Source organism: Poromitra crassiceps (assembly GCF_964638095.1).
Source record: "Poromitra crassiceps genome assembly, chromosome: 4".
In the NCBI taxonomy this organism is placed as follows: Eukaryota; Metazoa; Chordata; class Actinopteri; order Beryciformes; family Melamphaidae; genus Poromitra; species Poromitra crassiceps.
In genome coordinates, this window is record NC_139626.1 from 42,400,887 (window position 1) to 42,425,569 (window position 24,683).

Genomic DNA, 24,683 nt, shown 5'->3' on the forward strand with positions numbered 1-24,683 from the left:
CCCTAGTTATAAACTGGAAACCGCAGTACGTTATAAACGTTTGATGGTCCGGTTTTTAGCCACGACCCAGTCGTCAAGGTAGTCAGTCACCGATAAGGTTGTCAAAGGTATCGATAAGTATCAATATGGATACAATAATCATTTGCAAAAGTATTGATACCAGCTTTTGAAAAATCTAACATACCACTGATTTCTCCCTCCCTATCATTGCTGGCATCTGTTGCTTCGGCAAGCTCAAAGTGTTCCGACAGGCTCAATTCACGTGTGTCTGTCTCAGCTCGTATGTAATGCGAGTCTAAACAGCAATATTGATTCGGAACCACCGCAAAATGTCAGTGATGACGGAAACATCACTTCCTTCCATTTATATCCCGGCAAGCAACCATCAGTCCACTAGTAGGGCTGTGCCGATTCACTTATCTCCCGATTCGATTCTATCACGATACTTGGGTGCCGATTCGATATATATTGCGATTCTTAAGTATTGCGATTCGATATTACGATTTATTGCGTTTTGTTTATTTTTTTCTTTTCTTTTTTCAGTTTGTTTGCTTTTTTACACTAGATTAGAACATGGGAAAATTGAATCATACACTTCTAGAGACTATATTATATCATGAGTAGGGCTGGGCGATATAGTTAAAAAGTATATTGATATAACATCTTTCATATCATTCTATATCGATAATTATAGATAATTTTAATTACCTGTTTTTATTAATAAAAAAAACAAGAAAAAGTTTGCATTTAGCCACTTTATTTTGAACCACCTTATTTTCAAGGCACACAGGTAGGTCTAATTTGTCACACACACACATACATGCTCTAAGTGCAACTGCAAGCATTATTTACAGACATGGTGACGTTTTACTTTGATGACAGCCTAGCGTTGCCAGCCTTCTAAAAAAACATTTGGTAACGTGTATTTCAGGATTGTAGGGTTAACGTTAGGTGAATCAGAGGTGTGGAAAAGCCTGGGTTTTGCTTTTGACTTGCAAATATGCCATAGGCTTATGTAGGGCTGGAGGGCGACCGCGCTGGGGACCGCGCGCCGTTAGTTGGGCGAGAAAAAGCCTTGCCTCGCAGAAAATGCGGTACATTTCTCCATATCAGTTGTATATACCCATCAAGACTCCGCCCAAGCAGAAGACATAAAGTCATAAGCTGTCTACTCAATAGATGACACAATGAGTTATTCCTGTGCCAAAGTAGCCTACAAGTAAAAACTTTCCATCACTTTGTCTCTACTCACAGAAGGAAATTGAGCTGCGGGTGCCCCGCAGCTCAATTCACTGCAAAGTAACGTTGCAGACGTCCGTATTTGTGAAATTGGTGTCTTAACATTAACGTTAATTTCCCGGGCGCTTATTAATAGAACACACAGTGACGGCTGGTGGTGATATTGGGTGGAGGGGCTAAAAAATGATAACCATCAATAACTCATGCTGCAGCAACAGCAGCATCCGAGATACCAAATTGCAGCAACAAAGGACACTTGCCTGATGCAAAACTTTCTGTATCCCAGCGAGCATTTTTCGGTTGAAAAGACGTTTAAAAAACGTTTAGGGTCAACGTTGAAAAAACGTGCAAGGAAGGTTTGAAAGTGAAAGTTTTTTCACCCACTATTTGCAGACGTTTATTGAACGTTCAGATTTAGACCATATTTCACCAGGATCTTAAATTAAAAATTTAGCAATGCACACAGGATTCAAACCCGGCTTTCCCACATTCAAGCCTGTCCGCTTTGCTGAGCTATACATTTTCTTATACTCTCTAGAGAGCTGGGCACATATATATATATACTCTATCTCGCACACAACTTGTAGACTACATGATTGTCGACGATCGGAAGGACAAGTTATTTTATGTGATGTGTACGAGACTATTATATTAATGTAACAGACTAAAATTATGTTGTGTGTGTGTGTTGTCTATATGCTGTAGCCTATGGCTTCAGAGGTTAACTTCATTTAACACCAGAGACTGAGGAGGTACACAGAGCCTCATATACAGTCTGTTACAATAACATAGCGTGCCCAGAGCACCTCGTTCCGCACTTGGTGCAGACCGGTGCAGACTTGCTTTGGTCTAGTCTAGTCAGTCACGGTTAGTATAGCTAGCAAGTAAGTACTTGCGCATACGCGTTGCTGCAGGAACTGAATTAATTATTTTATAGTATTGCGCTAAACTATTAACCATAGTTGTGTCCTGGAAGCTTTTTGCTGGCACCACATAGCCTATATAGTCCCATATTTATGATATTTCATGTGACATAAAATGCGTTGAAATGTAGTTTTCGTATAGACCAGATTTCAACTCTCAGTTACACAATAAAATGGACAAATGCCAATTCACACACTATCAATATTGTCTCTATTCCAAGCTACAACAAATGTTTTAACAATATGATGAACCAAATTGTGTTTTTTTACACGTTGACGTTGTAACCGCATTTTAGCCGGTTGAAAAGAGGGTGAAATTAGGTCTTAGACGTTCAAACCCAATATCACCCAGATTTCAACTAAAAATCAACGTTGAAAAAACGTTTTGTGCTCGCTGGGATCACTCACTCACTCTCTCTCTCACACACACAATTGGACTATTTTGCTCTGTAGGCTACACAATAGCACATACCATTTTAACAAAAACAAGCTACAGTATGCAAGAATGGTGTGATAGGCTACATGATAGAACAGACTACATTCAAAACCAACACATTCCCACAGATTTCAGTCCGTCTTTATCAGACAACAATTGGGAGGAGAGAGAGAGAGAGAGAGAGAGAGAGAGCCATCCACGTCTTTTCCCTTTGATGTCTAACGAGCAACAGCTGTTGTCTGCTTCAAACCACGTAACACAAAACTTACGATTTTGTTGTGTGTCCCTTTGTGCCAATGTGCCTCCAGTTGTAATTTTCTTTGTGGTTGTTTTCTACACTTGTAATTCCCCCCCGTCAAACATGAAGGAAAATGGATGAGGAAGTAAATAGTCCATGTGTGTGAATCTCACACACAAGTGAAGGCGCACAATGATTAACGGGGTATTAATCATTATTGTAACGTTACTTGAGCTTACCTTTGATGAAATGTTGGCCGCAAAGAGCAAAGACGTGTGTACTTTGATGGTAGAAAAAAAAGCTATTTGCATTTCCCCTGCCCAGCGACTGAACCACTCGCACAAATCCACAACCTCCTCCTTTCTTTCTCCGACGGGATTCTGTGAAAGCACAAGCCAGGCGTGTCTCCTCGTCGGTTTAGTGCAACCAATAGCACAACAGGTAGGCTATCCGGCACTTTGGCTGAATAAACACAGCGTGAGAAACTAGTCGACACGGCTGGCAAGTTTTTTTTTTGACCGCCAGGTGGGCGTTCCCGGCAGCACGTAACGCCCCTTGAAAGCTATGAATAGCCTACCTACAAAAATAACGTGCCACAGGTCTGCCCCGGTCTGCATAATAACCCCAATAACCACAGCAGTCATGATACAGCACAGATATTTTCCAAATAATCGAATTTTTCAGACCCTCAAACTATGCAAATCTCTCTTATCTACCACTTTCTCATGTGCATAAAACACGGAATGTGCGCACGGCGGCGCAAGCACATTAATGTAAGACTCACAATGTATTTAGCCTATAGCCTATAATATCATCAGCAGATTCACAACTTAAACAAAGGCGAGTTGTTGTTACGAGTTGTTGGCAAATAAAGCTTGTTTACCTTTCAGAAGTGGACACCAGCGGGGGCCTGCCTCAGCAAAGGTCTTTAAATAAATCCAATCATCCTCTATTAGGATTCTCTCTGCCAGTTCATTTTATATGGAGATTGTTGCCAGTCCATTAAGTCTGTCTTGTTTCATTGTAGGCTACTACTGCAGAGGTAGTTTCAACTTTGAGAAACTTCAGATATTGTATCTTGGAATTTTGGTCTCTCCAATGAATGGGCAGGCAAAGTGCGCACTGCCCACCGCACAGGGAAACAGATTGTTTTGGAACCCAGAAACAACGTTAGAAATATCGCGCTAATTTACTGATTACACTAATACTGGTACACACATATGAGCACATGGCCTAGGCTACCTTAACCCAAAGTTAATGATGTAAATTAGTCTACTTGTAGCCTACCGGTATGTCCCTTTTCCTCATTCAAGCGGATGGAGAAGACATGAATGGAGAAGACATGATGACCCGCCCTCCTCTGCCTCTGATTGGCTAGTAGTAGTGCTTGTTTAGGCATGAGGAGTGATGATTGGTTGGGTTAGGGTAAGAATATCAGGGTAAGCCAATCAGAGGCATAGTAGGGCGGGCGGTTCGTGCCGCGGACAGCGGGGAGAGAACCCAGCAAGCACGGACGGACCCGGACGAATCGAGAGAGCCCAATCGGGGTCAGCTCAAGTCATATCATGACGACTCAGATCTGGCCCAAGTATCACTATCCAACTAATTTCACTCACCACTGAAATATCCATGAGGATAACTAAATGGTTGCAATCAATCACATATTTCTCAGCCTGGGCTATTTTTTATCCAAAATCCGAGTGATCAGCACTTGCATGTGGAGTGGACACTGGACAATCTGCGCTGATTAACAAACTGTTTATTCGTGGAGGTATGTGACTACAGGAGATGAATTGCAGGGGAATCCTGCAATTGTCTCACTTGCATATCTTGTTGCCAGATTGTTTTGAAAGAGAGAAAATACACTGTGAGGCGTAAACTATACATTTGAGTTGGGAGTTGCATGTTGTAGCATGTGTTTCGGGGTTCTGCTTACACAGATTGTAAACTGTTGTGCGATCCACAAAAGTCTGGTAAAGTTGGAAATATATTGACAGATTCGCACTTCCCGGATCAAGAGCTCATAAACGAAGCGTGTACTGCACACACGACTCTTTCCCATCTTATGGTAGACAACGAACTACAACCTCATTTTCACCTATGAGCGATCCTCCGAGCTGGACAAATAACATTGGTCTCTATGCTGCGGGCGGTGAGGCGAGTGCTTAGGGATGTCAGACTTGACGGCAACGTTTTAAATAAACAAGTTTCTGCCATAATCCTATATGGTATACTATATCCGCGTGTTTCATAGCTTGTTTGTGTGTGCAGGAGCACTGGCAAACAAATGTTGGTGACACTTGTAAATTTTGATGGGACCCTCAATGATTCTTCCAGATTAAGGTTTGAATTTAATTAGCTTTCGTTTTTAATAAAACTGTCCCGACTCCATGGATGTTATACTGGTATAAAAAGAACAAGGGGTGCATGTTTTGAAACGGTAGGCTATATTAGTCAACCTACAGCAGATTATTTCAGTGAACAGATAGCGTAGCGGAGTAGCCGGCCTGTAAATTGCAGATCCCGAGTTCAAATCCCACACGGGGCGTTATTATATTTTTTGAAAATGTAGCATAAAATTGTTAATCTGGACACAATTATAGCTTTATGTATAAAGTTGCTGAATATACACTGTTTACATAGCAGAATAACTGAACATGCCCATTCATGGTATTTCGACGTCAGCTTGACGTTCCCGCGTAGACGTCTAAATCATCCCCAAATCACCATGTGATCTGGCCTAGTCCTGAACGTCACTGGAACACGTCATCACAACGTTATCATGACGTAATTTTGCTTGCTGGGAATGGATCTAGCGGGGAAGAGCATGGAAGAGGCAGAGTGCTGGAGAATATTTGGAGAGCTGCAAGTGAAGGCGCACAATTTGCCGCCGCACTAGGCGGTCGCCTATATGTACGAACCGGCCCTGAGCCTAGCCAACTGCATATGTGTCAACAATTCCAGCTCTGAAACAATATAAAGCGATGATAAACGTGTCCAGTCAATGCACCAAGCAAACAGCAGGACCGAGTGAGGGCCTGTACACAGTGCATAGGAGCAGCGGTTTACGTGAAAGGAAGGAATGGGAGATACCAAGTCCAGTCACCATACAGGTAAACCATAGATATAAATAGGGGAGTAAACACGAATTTTGGAACGAAAAAACGCATTTAAAATAGCGTAAATTCCGGACTATAAGCCGCGGCTTTTTCCCCGTTTTTTGGCCCTGCGGCTTATATAACGGTGCGGCTTATCTATAGATTTTTTCAGAAAAAATAAAAAAATAAAAATAAAATCTCTCTTTTTTAGCACTCTTTCTAACTATAAATCCACTTCTGTTTTAATTTCCTCTCTTGCCCTCTTTTCACCACACCGCGGACACTGTGTGCACTGTAAAAAAAAACAAAGGTGGTGTTGTGTTATGTTGTTTTGTTGAAATGTTACGGTAATACGGTAAATGGGAGCTTCCTCAAACAGCCATCTCTTTCCCGACAATCCCCTCTGTGCATGAACCCTTACATATGGTAATTACGGTAAGCAAACGGCCACTCGGTGACCTCCAAAATCGATGGATTTTACAGGTTACACAGCTTCATCAGCACATTTTATGTGCATTGCTTTGCTGCTTGTTTTTTCGATTATTTTTTTGTAAAGCACCTTGAATTGCCTTTGTGTATGAAAGGTGCTATATAAATAAAATTTGACTTGACTTGACATCATTTGGCGGAAATCAACCGGTTACTCCTACCGGTTCAAAGTTCATTTCAGTAGCAGACCGGAATCACAACAAGAGGAGCAGTAGAAGCAAAGGGTCGTGCACTACCGGTAACTCTCTCTCACTCACCATGGGGAAGATACGCAGAAATTCACACGACGCAGCTTTCAAGTTGAAAGCAGTCAATCTCGCATTAAAAGACGGAAATCGAGCAGCAGCACGTAACCTTGGCATCAACGAGTCAATGGTGAGGCGTTGGAAGGTGCAGCAGGAGGAACTGTCTCAGTGCAAAAAGACCAAAAAGTCCTTCAGAGGTCATAAAAGCAGATGGCCCGAACTTGAAGATTCCCTTGAAGATTGGCTGTTGACCCAGAGAGCAGACGGCCGAGGCGTTTCCACGGTGCAGATCCGACTGAAGGCCAAAACAGTCGCCACCGAAATGAAAATTGAACATTTCAGAGGTGGCCCATCTTGGTGCTTCCGATTCATGAGACGAAAGGGACTGTCCGTCCGGGCGAGAACTACTGTGTGCCAACAACTCCCTCCCGACTACCAGGAGAAAATCACAAACTTCGGCGAATTCACACAAAGGAAGATCAAGGAATATTCCATTGAACCGGAGCAGATCATAAATATGGATGAAGTGCCTTTGACGTTCGACCTGCCACTCACTCGGACTGTTAACAAGAAAGGTGAATCGTCGATCACATTGAGAACCACTGGGCACGAGAGAACGAATTTCACTTGTGTTCTGGCCTGCTCTGCATCTGGAGTAAAGCTGCCGCCAATGGTGATTTTTAAGCGGATCACGATGCCGAAAGAAAAAATTCCCAGTGGGATATGCCTCAGAGTCAACAAGAAAGGATGGATGATGGAGAGTGTCATGAAGGAGTGGCTGGCTGAGTGCTACGTCAAGCGCCCTGGAGGATTCTTTCGCCAAAAAAAAGCTTTGCTCGTTCTCGACAGCATGAGGGCTCATATAACAGATTCCGTGAAAGCAGCCATCAAGAGCACAAACTCAATTCCAGCTGTGATTCCTGGGGGCACAACGAAGCATCTGCAGCCACTTGACATCAGTGTCAATCGTGCGTTCAAAGTGGCACTACGCGTTCAGTGGGAGGCGTGGATGACGAGCGGCGATAAATCATTCACCAAAACTGGTCGCATGCGAAAAGCAACTTTCGCTCAAGTTTGCCAGTGGATCCTGACAGCGTGGAGGAGTGTGAAAACATCCACGATCACCAACGGGTTCCGAAAGGCTGGACTGCTGTGTGATGATGACGCCGCCACAGCTGAGCGCCTTCAGAGGCTGTTCGATTCCGACACCGACAGTGACGAAGAGGAGTTCGTTGGTTTTGAGAGTGACAACGAAGGAGAGAGGAGAGTGGTTGACGAAGCCACCCTGAACCTGTTCGTTTCCGACACTGAAGTTGAGGACTTTGGTGGTTTCAGTACGCAGGAAGAAGAGGAAGACGAGGATTAGTGACTTTACTTTGACTCTGTTTACAGCCGTTTGCTGCACCTTCACCTAAAAGATGAAGACAAGGATTACCTGGTTTGATTGTTGACAGCACCTTATCCTTTTGAGGATTGTTTTATTATTGTTTTACAGTTATTTTGTTTACAGCACCTTACCTTAACCTTTTGAGGATTGTTTTATTATTGTTTTACAGTTATTTTGTTTACAGCACATTATCCTTTTGAGGATTGTTTTATTATTATTATTATTGTTTTATTTTTTATATTTATTTTGTTGAAATGTTAATAAATGGGAGCTTCCCCAAACAGCCATCTCTTTCCCGACAATCCCCTCTGTGCACGAACCCTTACATATGGTAATTAAACATCAAAACACCCGCGGCTTATAGTCCGGTGCGGCTTATATATGTAAAAAACAGTCAATTTTGCTGCTGCGGCTTATACACCGGTGCGCCTTATGGTCCGGAATTTACGGTATATACAAAATACAAAAAATGAATGTTGTATAACCCTCCCTAAAGCCAAAATAAAAAACACAAGTCCCTCCCCAGTACTCAAAAAAATATTTGATACCCCTCCCCCTTTCTGCACCATACCCCCCTCTCATAAATAACGAACAGTCCCTTAGCCAGGAATGGGTCTCGCGCTACTTTTGCATGCTAAAATAAAGCTGATAATGTACAATTTGATTCAAGGGGGGAAAAACCGTTTCAGAGTACAACACAAACTGTCTTTTTGCTGCAACTCGACAGTGCTGCATCCAGGAAATGTCGGGACTCTCGGCTCTGGATCAAGGGATATGATTAGTTGTGTGTGAATGAGGGCGGGTGCACTCGGAGTTTGTCTGTTAAATGATTGGCTGTTTCCGTGTCACTTGTACTAACAAGGTACATGATTGGCTGTATGAGCCACGGAGCAGAGGGAAGCGCTCTAATGTGCTGGATGAAAGTGGTAACATTTCATACATAAACAGAAAAAATGAGATTATCGATTCTGGAATAAAAGATCGATTCAAAAAATCGTGACATTAAAAATCGCGATACTTAAGTGAATCAATTTTTTCCCCCACCCCTATCCACTAGCATCGATAAATATGGAAGAAACTATGTCACAAGAACAGCTTCTTCCCAACTGCCATCAGCCTCATCAACAACAAGGCTCGAAAGCCCCCACTACTAAGTACCCCCCCACCCCCACCCCCCCGCAAAGAAAATATCCCCCAAGCACAGTCAGCTCAAACAACAGGCGAGACAAGGGCGAAATGTCCATAAAGACAGGGGGGACATGTCATTTTAGAATCCAGATTTTGCGCCCCCCCCCCCCCCCACACCCACACTTTTTCACTGCAAAAAGTGTGGATGTGGGCCAACATGACTGTCAGAAGCTGTACTGGGCTCATTTTTAAAGCTAGAGTTCAGATAAGAGGATCATAGAAACTAGAAGAGCCATTTAGTACCAACCATGTTATGCTAGCTTGTCGGAAAGGGGGCTAACTAACGCTCCAAAGTAACATTTCGGCAAGGGAAAAACGGGCATGGCCATTTACATTTGACATCTCACCTCAAGATATGGGAATAAGAATGGGTTCTATGGGTACCCACAAGTCTCCCCTTTACAAACAGGCCCACCTTATGCTAGTAATCTCATGCAAAAACTAAAACATGAAAAATAAAGATCATGCAATTTTTGCATGCAGTATACTTGTGTTATTTTCGCCTATTCTATTTGAATATCTTTGTAATTATACTGGAGTTCCTAAAGCAGGGGTCTCAAACTCAAATGACCTGGGGGCCACTGAGTGTCCAGTCTTGTCACAAGGGGGCCACTTCATGTATTAAAAAAAAGAGAGAGAAAAATGCAACCGTTCGAATTCTCAACATTAAAGGCACTATGTGTGATTTTTTTGTCCACTAGATGTCGCCATTTCAAACCATAACAAAACTTGTTTACCCAAACAATCTCGATCCCACCCACCAGCGCAGAGCACTTCCTGGTTCCCCCGCCTCCCTCCCTCCCTCCCAAACAACGGAGATATAAACAACTATTTTGTGCATAGCCTACCTACTGCAGACGTAAGTACATAAAACAAGCACGAATGCATCTCGGCTATGTATTTGGCTTGAGTAATGACAAATTTCACATGATAGTCATAAACCTTTAGGATATTGACAATAGTCCGCTTGGTAAGACTTATTTGTATAATCTGCTAACCGATCAAAATCCATGTAACGGTTACATGGATTTTGAAAAGGTTACATTGTAACCTAACCTTTTGCATAGCCTGCCCTATTGCTAAGTACGGTTAGGCAAAACGTTGTCTAAAACCAGGTTGACATAGCTAAATTAGGATGATTTCAATTCAATGTTGGGGACATCGCTAGCTAACCACAGCTGTCTGTCAACAGTGAGTAGCTTAGCCTGTGTTTTTGTTCGTCTGCTAATACCAAGACATGGCCAAAATGTATTCATAGTGCAACGCTAGTATTTTCTCATTGTTAGAGTTGTTCAAACTAATTTCAAACGCTTGAATCACTGCTGTTTTTTATAGGCAGGCAAACCAAGCTGTATGCCTGAAGCCCAGGCTAGCACCAGTGGGACAAAGAGGAGGCAGGGTCGCAGAGAGGAAGGTCGGCTGTAGGACGATAGCAGATCTTGTCGACATCCTGAAGAACCGCATAGCTGATGGAACTGGTCACGTCATTCTGGTGTAGCCCATATTTTAGTTTTGCAAATAAAGTATTTTTTCTGATAAACGAAGTTGTGAAATCAATGTACTGAGAAACATCACATACACTGTCTATTATATAAAGTAGGCTATATATACACAGAAACACAAATACTGGTAGGCTACTGTAGCTACACACACTCAGCTTTAGGGAAATCTAATGTTACAATGGAGAATAGTGGCCAAGAGACATGGATGAAGTCATATCAACTTTATTGGTGTAGAAGATTGCAGACAGCAAACATCTAAACATCAAAGATGATAGAACATGTATTATACAGGTTTGCTATAAAAGCACAATTTCTCCATCTCAAATATCATAATGGTGGGTCCACTTGTTTTCTATCTTGTCATCTTCTGGATGACTGGATGACTGGCACCTTGAAAATCAGACAAATGGAAACGTGTTTAGTATTAATTTGAATCATCTATTTTGTAGCTGGTAGATATCAAGGCAGGGTTCCTCCACATTGTCATGAATTAGATACTTTTACCAAACCTTGATTTGTTTGGATGGTGTTACAGCTATTTTCTAATTAACGTTGCTTAGACAGAATAGAAAAACAAACTGCTAACATTAGCGAAGCTAGCTTTTCTCCATGGCCTTTCTAAGTGTTTACACATTACTATATCGTTCTGCGTCATAGTGACAGCAACTGGACGTAATTATAACAGAAAATGCATGCGAAATTTGTAATGGGAAGTAACGTTATGTCAGGCATGTCAACAGAATGTCTGTGTATAAGTTATACACGAACGACAAGCTAATCAAATCCTGCAGCAGGCTACACTAGCAGTGTAAAGTCATTTGAATAGCCGTGAAAAGCAACAGTTAGCCAAGTGATTACAACATTCCCAGAACAAATTCACAATATCGATAACAACTTGTACATTTCGCTATCATGCGTAACGTTACTGAAATGGGACATGCAAACGCTATAACCATTGACCTATATATAACGTTACTTACCGTGTGTGTACAGGAGAACACGCCAGCTCCGAGTCACTTTGCAGGCCAGATATAGCTGCTCGTAGGGCTCTCCATCTAGTGAAAGCCAGACCGGCAAGGTTGACTCTGGTCTGAGATATTTCTTTTCGGCGGCGATTTGGCTAAAGCATGAAACCGCAGACATACGCTGGATCAGGGAATGGAATGTCAGGAATGCCCGCATAAGGGATCCGCCATCTTTGTCTACAAAATTCTGTTTTGGGCTGTGGGCTGGGAGGGGCTCACTAGGTCGGCCTCTCGGGGGAGGTGTTTCTATGTAAACAGGTTCGGGATGTAGCTCTACTCTCCAAGAGGGCCATCACAACACAGGGAGGGGGCGTGGCTTAGTTGTAAACACAGAAATGAACCACTGTAAGTCATCATCATATACAAGTTAATGGTTTGGTGATATTTAATAGTGCAGAATCTTACACATAGTGCCTTTAATGCCCCGTTGTAAAATAATTATGGGTGCAAGGTCCGGTTCAGAACGTGACCTGATAGTTAAAACTCCAACGCTGGGGGAAAAAAGTTGTTTGTCACAATAAATACACTTGTTGACAACTGATTTGAGGGAATGTAATCATTTTATCTATCACATCCACTATTTCTGTTGCTCTTTGAACAATTCTGTTCCATTCCAGTCAAATCATTTTCAAAGCACATACATGTGGACAAAGTTTTGTTTTTGTTTTATAATTTTATTCACATTTTGTTAAAATAGAAAAATGCTCTACATCAGTCAGCCATGAATAAAATGTTGGGAATTCAGTTTATATTATACTGTGTCAAGCAATCATTTAAACGCAATTCTGTTACAGGTGTAGCCTAAGTTTGTGCATTATTTATGCAAAGGTAAAACAAGCTGCAGTGTGTGAAAGCAACTTTTATTTCATATTTGTATGTTGGAGAAACATTATCGTTTTGTGCAGATAAAGCATTTTCAAATTGACCCTCTAGACTGTTCTTGATACAGTTATAATACACACAATTGTTAGTTTTCATATACAGTAATTCACAACATACAGAAATGGGAGGTAACTAAGTACAACTACTGTACAAATACGTTGTTACTGCAGGATTATACTGTAGGATTTTCAGGGATTTTTATTATATTTTTCTGACAACTTCACTTTTACTCCCTACAATTTTGTTTAAAACACTTTAAATTCCATGCATTTCTACTTATTCAAGGCAAAGGTGCAGCGGCTCTGCTCTGAGTCCCTCATGGATGACTGAGATTCTCACCTTATCCCTAAAGGAGATGCCATCTCAATTGTTTTGATGTGATTTTTGATAACCATCAGTAATGTGGACATAATGACTAACCATTTTCTCTACTGCCCTGTCAGTTCTAGTAAAACTCTTTCTAGCCTACATAACATCTACATGGTCTTTAACACTAAAGTTAAACAGACTTCGGTACATTATGAAAGAGCGCCATTTCATACCTAGTCTAAATAATATATGCATGAGCGATATTAGCTGCAACATAAACATGTTTTATTGACTTGGTGGATGAATGCCTTCAGAAGCATGCTATATCCATGTATTGCATCCAAATATGAAGAAATATACTGATCTTTGAGGGAATCACAGTATTTCTAATCAATCATTGTTCCCATGTCTAGAATGCTGACCAATGAAATTCTCTATAAAGAGAAATTAGGTTTGACAGGATTATTTATGGGGAGTGTATATATTGAAAACCGCTCTGATTTGCTAAACCAGTGGTTCTCAAACCTTTTCATGTCAAGGACCCTTAACTGACACAAATTAGACCACGGACCCCCACTTGATAGGATTTTGTCCCAGCTAGGGACCTCCATCCAACGAGACTTTTGCTTTTAGATGTTTTATTACAGAAAGTGTATGAAACCCATGACCAAAACAGTCGTACATTCTGTCATTGTGTTAGTTACATCACGCAGTGCGGTGCGCACACATGTACTGTACACATGTGCGCGCCGCAGTGTTTGTTTTGCTTTCTTCTACCACCTTCTACTCATGTTGCACTGACGCTTCCTATTATTTGCTCTTGTGTTTAGTCCAGGTTGCTTTCACACCACAAACGAACCGCGCCAGGGTTCACTTGGAAACGAACCGAGACCTACGTTTTCAAGCGGACCAGAGATCACTTGTTTGTTCCGCACCACAGTTCGTTTGCGCTTTCACACCACCGCAAACGAAGCAGACTATCCGAGGAAACAAACTCTGGTGCGTTTAAAGCGGACCAAAAAGCTTTTATGTGAAAGTGACCTAAGCATTAAGTCTTGTATCCAGTGGTGGAAATTACCAGATTTATCTGGGGAACACCTGACTTTAGCCTTGATTTTCTTAATGACCGATTCACTATTTGCATAAAATATCACATCTTCTGCAAGGTGTGCGTGTGTGTTACTGGGGAAGAATCTGGCTATCCTGCATCTCTTTCTACAGTCTGTGGTCAGACTCAGTGGTCTGACTTAGATATAACGCTATAACTCGGTTATACGGTTTACAATTGTAACGTTTAATATAATAAAGTAAGATCTCACACATAGCCTTTTGATTCTATATGCTGCTATCTCATGCTTGTTGATTTAATGATTGTTTTGCACCTGCTGCTCACTTATGAACAAATGCATAGATGATGCCTCGCAATATTTTTTCCCCATGATGGCGAAGGCTATGCGAAGGCATGACCCGCCCCTCTCTCCCTCTGATTGGCCTAGCATCAAACGTTCATCCAATCACATTCGCTTGGCTATCCTGCATCTCTTTCTACAGTCTGTGGTCAGACTCAGTGGATCAGACACACAGCAGTTTTGCTTGCTAGCCTGCATGAAAGATGCCACTGTGTCAGTGTACGTATGTAGCCTATAGAGAAATCTAAAAAAGATAAAAGACTCATGAGAATTGATCGAGGGTGATATAAAAACAGGGTCAATGCATTACAGTGAACTTCAATTCAGCTCATTGTAACACAGTGACATGTATTTGAACTGAAATATAAATCAGAAGAAACAAGGCGATGACATTTAGAAGAAAAAATACACATTCATGTCTGTGCAAAGGCTAAGTAGGCCTAAAAAACTCAGTTACTATACGGGTTGCAATTGTAACATTCAATATGCTGCCAGCTGCCATGCTTGTTGATTTAATGATTGTTTTGCACCTGCTGCTAACGTTATGAACAAAATGCTTAGACCCTTATAGCCTCAGCAAATGCATAGTCATTTTTAATAAAGTAGCCTATGAATGTTAGCTGTCCAGCAAACACACCACTAATAATCATGCTTGGAAGTAGCCTACTTTCCCCCCTTTTTTGCTGCATCGTGACATTGAATGAAATATTAGGCTTGTCTGAGATGATTTCTGCCTCGCAGGAGAGAGCAGCCGAGTGCAGTCAGAGGCAGAGAGGGGCGAGTCATGCCTTCGCCATCATTGGGGAAAAATATTGCCTCCAATCCATCAAGGCTGTCTTCAACTAACGTTTCAATCAAATGAATGCTATTTCTTTGTGAGAGCTTCTCTTCAATAAATGCATTGAACATGTACTTAACTCATTCTCTGCCAAAGACGTACTCGGACGTACTTTTTACAATGGCGTTCTGTGCCAAGGACGTACTCGGACGTACTTTCATGTTTTGCTTGTTTACATTAGATCAGACCCTTTCCCAGCCTGTGACATTGTTTCAAGTCAAACTGATGAACGGAAGCGCTAAATCACGTTTAGTATTTATAGTATAGTCACCCATTTAGCAGTAAACAGAGTCCGTTAGTGAGTGACGATCATGAGCGGCCATTTGTGCATTGAGCAGCATTTGCGGCCATTGAGCAGCTGCCTGTGATTCCTGTGTGCGTGTGTGTGAGACTCGAGAGAGAGAGAGCGAGAGAGAGAGAGAGAGCGAGAGAGAGAGAGAGAGAGAGAGAGAGAGAGCGAGAGAGAGAGCGAGAGAGAGAGAGGGAGAGAGAGAGAGAGAGAGCGAGCGAGCGAGCATAAGGGTTCATTTGGTCCGTCCAGTCTTGGACTATCTGGTAAATAAGTTCCAGGAAGTAAAAGTCAGTAAAAACTTTTTTTTATTTTTATTTTTATTTTTTGGGGAAAACAAATACTAATATGTCTGATGTGTCACTGAGGCAAAAAATAAAAGGCTCAAAAGAGAGTTCTGCTTGAAACTGTGTCGTTCACTAAAAACCTATTTTTCTCCTATTTCTGTTACAAAGGAGGGCATTTTCAGTGAAAACAAGCTAACTTCCACTGCTTGTAACTAAACAAGGAAACATGGTCGAGTTTCAGTTTTTTACAAGGGGTAAGAAGAGAGTCTCTGCTTTATTGTGAGATATGTTGTGTAATTTTATTCCTTGCACAGAATATTCTGTGGGTCCTGGAAGATCAGGAAATATGCTCAAAATCCTGGCACTGGGAGCACACAGACCGAAATGACCCTGGCAGAGAATGAGTTAAGAGTGTCCTCATCGCTGGTAACTGAATATTTACGTTAGCGACCATTGCTGCAGTTGTCAACATCTTAGCAAGCTAACGGCTAACAAGCTATCGCTAGCTTTCCTTAACTTTAGGCTAAAGCCATTTTCAACACTCAGCGTGGTGTTACAGTTGACTGAAATAGTTGACATAACGTCGAAGCCGTGCTGCCACCACCGCCCGATGAGTCAATATTACCTGGGCATTTTAACGTTACGACATTGGCTAGGGGGTTACACATTCAAGCTGTAACGTTAGCGACAGCCAGGTGGTAGTAATTATTAAACAGTGTTGCTACTTACGTTTTCAGTGGCTAGCTTCTCGATTATCTCTTCACCGACACCCCGATCCATCAAGAAGTTTCTCAAACTATCTTCCATAGCAGCGATCCTCTATCTAGCCAGATGCACAAACATAGAAGTGCACAAACAACACAGTATTAGCTACTATCTCCCGGTGCAGAAGCAGGGAGATATTCTGGCAAGCGAGCCTAGGAGCAGCCTGTGACTAGCTGGCTAGTCTTTGGCATGTTGTTGATCTAACCCGTTAGTTAGTAGCTAAACACCGTCATAAGCAGAGTTATTAACATGTAACCCTCAACGTTTTATGAGTATTATTACCTGTTGTTCAGACCAGTTCAGGACAGGAAACATCTCTGGACGTGTGCTGTGTGTTGTATGTAGCCGACGACCAGGGGCAGCTCGAGGCTAGCTGCTAGCTGCCTGGGACGGGAGATAGCTGGCTTCTTTGGCATGAAGAATGAACGTTCTAGCTAAACATAAGCAAGCAGAGTTATTAACCATATAACCCTAACGTTTTATGATTCTTATAGTTTTCAAAGTTATCTGCATAAGTAGGCCTAAGCTACGGTTTATTGCATTTTGTATTACCTGTTGTTCAGACCAGGACATGCGTCTTGCGTCTCTGGATGTGTGCCGTGCCTTGCTGTGTGTGTGTGCGTGCACGCGCACGTTGTACCTAAAACGTGCGCACGTTTTACTTAAATCGTGCGCACGATTTAGTTTTTTTTTTTTTTTTTTTTTTTTTTTTATAATTTTTTTTTTTTTTTATATATAATTTTTTTTTTTTTTTTTTTTTGTAAATCGTGCGCACGTTTTAGTTAAATCGTGCGCACGTTTTAGTTAAATCGTGCGCACACTTTAGCATCCTCAATAAATATTACCTTTCAGAACTTTAGGGGCTCCGTAACATTCACCTCACAATTGAATAGTACTCAATTGCTACTATCAGTGGCGTAAGGATTGACTAGTTTAACAACACATGGTGCTGGACCGTAATGTTCACACAAATGAATAACCTGTAGGCCACGAGCCGTGGCACCGCACCCATGCTACTAGCAACATTAGCCACGTTAGCACATTCAGCTAGCTTACCGAGATATGGAAGGGGGAAAATGTGATTTTCCACGCTCCCGGCTCCTTCTACTTCAAGTGGCTATCTTCTGTAACAGTTAGTCAGCTTGCAGATGTTACAGACTGCTTAACTTTTCAAAGTTATAAATCAGATCAAGGTGCTATAATCTCAATTCAGACGAACAATTGTTGCTGTGCTCTGAGCATAGACCAGAACTGCACATCCAAAGCGTCAAGGCCGCGCCCCTTTTTGGGGGATAACACAAGCCACTCGCGTTGACTTCAATGTAAAATAGCAGTACCCAAAACATCTATAGAAAAATAACAGAATTCATTTCCTTTATAAATGACCCAAAGACACCATGACATGACAATATATTTCAACTCGGCCGGCCATAGAATGCGCAAGATACATCGACACGAGGTACTTGCCTTATATGAACGCTGTATCCAGTTTCCACCAGGTTACATGCATCGTCCACATTGACGGTGTCACGCCGTCGCCTACCCTATCGCAGACCTTTTTTTTTTTTTTTTTTTTTATTGTTAGTGAAACTATAACAACACAGCAACTCTTCGGCATATCTCTATCAAATTAAACCGTTTTAAATAGTTTGTTTGAAGTGGTTTCGGCTTCTTGTACCGTCGTTTACTATGGTGGGTTTCCCCTAAAAAGGGGCGCGGCCTTGGAGCTGGGCGCTTGAAGACGCGATGCAGTTCTGGTCTATGGTCTCGCTGTGTGTTTGCTGCGCAGTGAGCATGCGTGGCTGTCGTCTCATACGCAGTAACCTCGCGTCACCAGGCTCTTCTCGGCGAGAAAGAGCCTGGCTCCCGCCCACAATTGATTTTGTCACCCTACTGGTTCCGGCCTAGAGCCCGCCCTAGACCGGATGGCAGCGTTTCTAGCTCGTCAACTTTCACGTTAACTTGACAATTTGACCCAAGTATCAGAACGGCAAACAACAAAACAAAAGATGGACGTACCGAAGTTCTTTTAGAAACATTGCGGATTCACAATCTCACATCTTTTAAGCCAATACAGAAGCTTTGCATCAGACAATTAATCGAGGGAAGAGACATCAAGCTAACAGCAACACAGATGTTTTTTGGCGCACTGCCTTCCGGTGTTCATTCTGGTTCCGTGGTTTACGCCCCATGACAAAAAGCGGGGTGGAAGGTGCCCAGACTACATACGCAGGCATGTCATGATCTGTCAATCATGTTTAGCTAGAGGCGGGACTTTCTTCTTCTTCTTCTTCTAATGTTTTATGGCGGTTGGCAAACATATTTTGTGCATTACCGCCACCTTCTGGATTTTAGCAGTTACAAAAATATTCTCTTCAGTGTGAAAAACAAAACTACGTCCACCCAAAATACTCCAAAACATAATAGTGTCCATTCTTCTGTCACCCAGACTCGTCTGGGTTTTATCAAATGCTTCCCTCACCCTCAGTATATTGTCTAGATCTTTCCCAGTTACATCCACCACGTCCAAAAACCTCCTGGCAGCGTCCAGCACCATCTCGATTCTCTCCGTCTTCCCCGTCACATCAACAGCACAGTTGACCACCATAGCAATGAAAGCCAAAAATCCAGCAGGGGTTGTAGCCATTTTAGTGGTCTGTACAGACCATTGGTCAGTACCACTAGGGGGTGCTAAAGCGAATGGTCCGGAGTCGGACCAGTTGGTGTGGTCCGTCACTGTACCACGGACCACTAGTGTGGTCTGTCACGTGGTCCGTCAGTGTTCCTTCTCCTCTTAATGCATCGCAGTCAGCGTACAGACGCTTTGACCATGGTCCGGACCATCAGTGTGTGGTCAGTCAGCTGGTCAGTGTGGTCTGTCACGTGGTCCATCAGCGTTCCTTCTCGTCACAATGCATCAGTCAGCGTACAGACGCATGGTCCGGACGTGTGGTCAGTCACGTAGGCCAGTGGTTCTCAAATGGGGGTCCGCGGACCCCCAGGGGTCCGTGGCACTTTGCCAGGGGGTCCGCGAAAAGTTTTCAAGTTAAAAAACAAAATTTTTTTTTTTTTTTTTTTTTAATTAAAAAATAAAATGCTACACGTTACTTATTCCTTCTCAAACTACTTCCTACATGGTGCTAGTCTATCAAAATATCTTGGCTGTCATTGATTGTGTTGCATAGTGGTTTTCTGTACTGTTGACAAATTGTGATATTGTAAGTCACTTTGGACAAAACAAAAGTGTCTGCTAAATGACGTAATGTAAATGTAATGTAATTAAAAATATCAGCTCGATGCTGGCGGGCATGGAAGCCCGTGTGTTGAAAGAAGTCAGACGGCTGGTGGAAGCGACTCCTGCCTGGGCAGTGGAGGTGATGCGGGCGCTGCGGGAAGTCGGGCAGCGTGTGGATTTGATGAGCGCAGAGGTAATGCAGTGGGGAGAACGGGCCGGAGGAGCCGCAAAAGAGACTGTGTTGGACATGCGGGAAACCGGGCCATCTAGCGAGGTGGTGTCGCAGCGGTCCCGGGGGAAAGACCCGGTACGCGACGCGACGGTACTGGGAAAGGCCGGGAGCCTGCTGGTTATGTGGAACGATGGGACACCTGGCCAAGGAGTGTCCAGAGGCTGTCGGAGACCGGGGGACAGCGGGAGAAGAGACACGTGCAGGCGGCGGGCAGGTGAGGCTCTGTTGGACGTGCCGTTCGCCTGAGCACTTAGCCAGAGAGTGCATGGGGACTTTGGGGGGAGACATGCAGCCGGAGCAACAGGCAGCGGAGCAGCGGAGCAGTGCAGATTCACTCGTGTTCCGGTGCCACGAGGGGACTGTGGAGCATGTTTCCGGACCTGTATCTGGATCAGGGGATTGTGAAGAGAAAGGGGCACGGATTCACGGGGTTCCAGTGGCTTGTGCCTAGTTGCCTGCGAGGATTGGCGCTACGGTGGGCGCATAAGGGTCTTGGATCCAGTCATTGTGGGCCCGAAGAGACACTCAGCCGCATCGGTAGCATGTACTACTGGGGCAAACAAAAGGAGGACGTGCGGAGATACTGCAGGGCGTGTGATGGCTGTGGGGCACAGGAAGGGTAAAGAAAAAAGAAAATAATGTAATGTTGGGAATGTTAATTGGAAATGTGGGGGTTATTGTTGAATGGGAAATGTGGGTTGAATTTGAATGGTGTGAAAAAGAAAGGAATTAATGGAAAACCAGACATTAAGGAGTGCCTAATGTAAGCTAGACATTATGGAGGGCCTAATGCAAACTAGCCATTCTGGAGTGCCTAATGCAAACTAGCCATTATGGAGTGCCTAATGCAAACTGGACATTATGACGGGGGGTGTAATAAGAAAAGACTGTTGGGGAAATTGAATGTGGTGATGGGAAAAATGTTATTGGTGCTGGTGTGTTTTGGTACAGGGGGATATGTGTGGGTTGTGGGTGCCAGCGTGGGAGCTGGCTATGTCGGGAGGAGATAATGTAGCGATCCGGGGTTTGACGTGTATTGGGGTGTTTCCGTGTGTAGCTAGGAACTGATATGTGTGGGTGTGTTCCTGGGGGGAAGGGTGTGTATGTGACCACCCTGTCTGAGGATAGTCAGGCCCAATTCCAATCCGCCCCCTTACCAAAGAACTTTTATGGAAAGAACTGAAATCTCCATATTGCCCCATTGCAACATCAGCGCCCAGCAGCCTCCGCCATTTTTTATTTTTGGAAGCGTGACAGCGCCAAAAGAACCTCGCACAGGCTCGCAGTGGTCAGCTGCGGTAGCACGGGCCCCAATAATCAGCCTCTCTAAACAGTAACTCAACGGGAGAACACTCTAAACTTTGGGGATTCACATATTTTCCGGGCGTACTGCAAATCTTGATTTAAGTGGTGTAGTGCAGGGATGTAAAACAACAACCATATTGTGGAAACTAAGCAAAATTTTTCGTTTTCTTTGTTTAGTTTTTTCAAGATAAATAGCTAATGCGGCTGTCGTCCACTCCGTCAGAAGTGCGTTGCCGTGGTTTTAACCTCGGGTCCTTTGCATTTACTATTTATCTTGAAAAAACTAAAAGAAAAAAAAGAAAAATTTTGCTTAGTTTCCACAATATGGTTGTTGTTTTACATCCCTGCACTACACCACTTCAATCAAGATTTACAGTACGCCCAGAAAAGATGTGAATCCACGAAATTTAGAGTGTTCTCCCGTTGAGTTACTGTTTAGAGAGGCTGATTATAGGGGCCCGCGCTACCGCAGCTGACCACTGCGAGGCGCATTCTGTTTCCAAAAATGGCCGGAGTTTCGTCTCTTTCCTTCCATGCTCTTTGCCCTTACTGCCTCAAGCCCTTAGAGGCGCGTTCACGTGAAGGGAGTGAGGGTTTAGGGATGTCCCACAGTGAAATCGCAAAGTGAATGAGGGCTCAGAGTGAGCCCTTTCTGCCCCCTTACCGTAAGGGAGCAGCTATGGCCACTTACGGAAAGGGAATTGCCCACAATGCATAGCGTTGTGACGTATAAAACGGGGAAGGCTGCAAATATCTGTCAAAAAAATAAAACAACACACGCGCGAAACGAACGGGGTGTTTGCGAGTGCGCTGGAATGCCTTAATTGACAATGAAACATTACATTAATAGGGATTTCAGATTAGACAAAAATATTATATCAGAGGAATGCAAGTAGTTATTTTACACAATCCTAGAATAATCATCGATCATTTCTATCACAATTGCAATCCACAACTTTTTTGATGAATGAGAAATAGTTTTACCGAATCTGTAGGCTATTGTACAGTATTGACATTGTGTATAATGTTGGGTGACATGTCATTATTATGCTTATTTGAATTATAATTACACATGTTGCAGATTGCAGATTTTGCAGTAGGCTACATTTATTTTTTAAATGACCTGTTGTCCAGAGCCTGGATGAGAACAGACTCATCAGGGAGTCTATTCCTCAAAGCGTCTTGACAATAAACAATATATAGCGAACCCCAAACGTGCCAGAGTCAACATCATCTTGTCAAGTGCAAAGGGCTCTGCTGTCCCAATCCTCTTATTTATCCAATGTGGATCCCTTCCACACTTGATGACTCAACCACTTTCAGATGGCGGCCATTAGAGGGACTGAGGGTTCAGGGCTTGAGTGTTTAGGGGGCGGATTGGAATTGGGCCTCAGTCAAGCTGGGAGAGAGCGTTGACTGGACGTGTGTGTAGAGCTAGCAGCGAAGCTACCGCTAGGAGCAATTGTGAAGCCACAGAATAAAAGCCCTGTACCAACTTCAAGTCTCCTGGTTCCTTGGACGAATACCTGATTCGTTTACAGTATGTTATTGTGGACTCTTATTGTGAAATCCGGAAGAGGAAGTGGACAGTTGGTTTAGTATCTCTCTCGCCCCTGACCAAGTAAATGAGTGGCAGCCGCTCCCAACAACAAGCGGCCATAAACAATTAAGAGGAGAAGGAACACTGACGGACCACGTAGCCTACGTGACAGACCACACACTGGTGGTCCGGACCATGGTCAGAGCGTCTGTACGCTGACTGCGATGCATTAAGAGGAGAATTAACACTGACGGACCACGTACTAGCGTACGTGACAGACCACACACTGGTGGTCCGGACCATGGTCAGAGCGTCTGTACGCTGACTGATGCATTGTGACGAGAAGGAACGCTGACGGACCACGTGACAGACCACACTGACCAGCTGACTGACCACACACTGATGGTCCGGACCATGGTCAGAGCGTCTGTACGCTGACTGCGATGCATTAAGAGGAGAAGGAACACTGACGGACCACGTGACAGACCACACTAGTGGTCCATGGTACAGTGGCGGACCACACCAACTGGTCCGGACCATTCGCTTTAGCACCCCCTAGTGGTACTGACCAATGGTCTGTACAGACCACTAAAATGGCTACAACCCCCTCTCCAAAAATCTCCTCTTTTCTACACATAGAAGGTCAGCTCGATCCATTTCCTGCTTTTTCTTCTCCGGTTCCTTCTGTACCACCACCCTATTCCTCTCTTCATTTCTCTCCCACCCCATCTCTTAGCAGCTTCCACATACGACATTCCCCTAGTTTCTCTTATCCTATTAATAGCTTTCAAGGGGCGTTACGTGCTGCCGGGAATGCCCACCTGGCGGTCAAAAAAAAAACTTGTTCATTCCACTGCCGCCGAGTCACTAGTTTCTCACGCTGTGTTTGTTCAGCCAAAATGCCGGATACCTGTTGTGCTATCGGTTGCACTAACCGACGAGGAGACACGCCTGGCTTGTGCTTTTACAGAATGCCGTCGGAGAAAGAAAACTCAGACAGGAGGAGGTTGTGGATTTGTGCGATTAGACGTGGTTCAGTCGCTGGGGAGGGCAAATGGCTACCATCAAAGTACACACGTCTTTGCGGCCAACATTTCATCAAAGGTAAGCTCAAGTAACGTTAACGGGGTATTTTAATCATTATTGTAACGTTACTTGAGCTTACCTTTGAGGAAATGTTGGCCGCAAAGACGTGTGTACAAACGGCTGAACAAACACAGCGTGAGAAACTAGTCGACGCGGCTGGCAGCGAATGAACAAGTTTGTTTTTTGACCGTCAGGTGGGCGTTCCCGGCAGCACGTAACGCCCCTTGAAAGCTATGAATTCACTTCCTTTTCTTTCTTTCTCCTTGGACACTGCACAGACCCTGTATAGCAGGGGTCTTCAATTAAAATTCAAAAAGGTCCAGTTAGAGAAAATTTCCTCGAGCAAGGGTCCGGAACATCGCAATGTCTAACTGTTGTGACTATTCAGTGGCAGTGCCTATATATTGAAGTAGCCTAATAGTTCTATCAACATCTGCATGTAGTCAACAACTAACTGTTAACTCAAATAAAGTAATTCAGTATTTAAATAATTTCAGAAAAAATTTAAAAAGAATTTAATTAAAAATGTTCATGTTTAACTGGTATTACGTGCTTTAATAATACATACATGTTCTTTTCTCTTTAACACATTCACTGCCAGCCGTTTTTTTTTTACTGTAGGTAGGTTCTGCCAGAGGTTTTTTTTGAGGATTCTGGCTCATCTTTCAAGACCCGAGGATTCTTTTCTGCTAAGATTTTGTGAACACACAATATCTCAAAAGAACTAATAGAATGT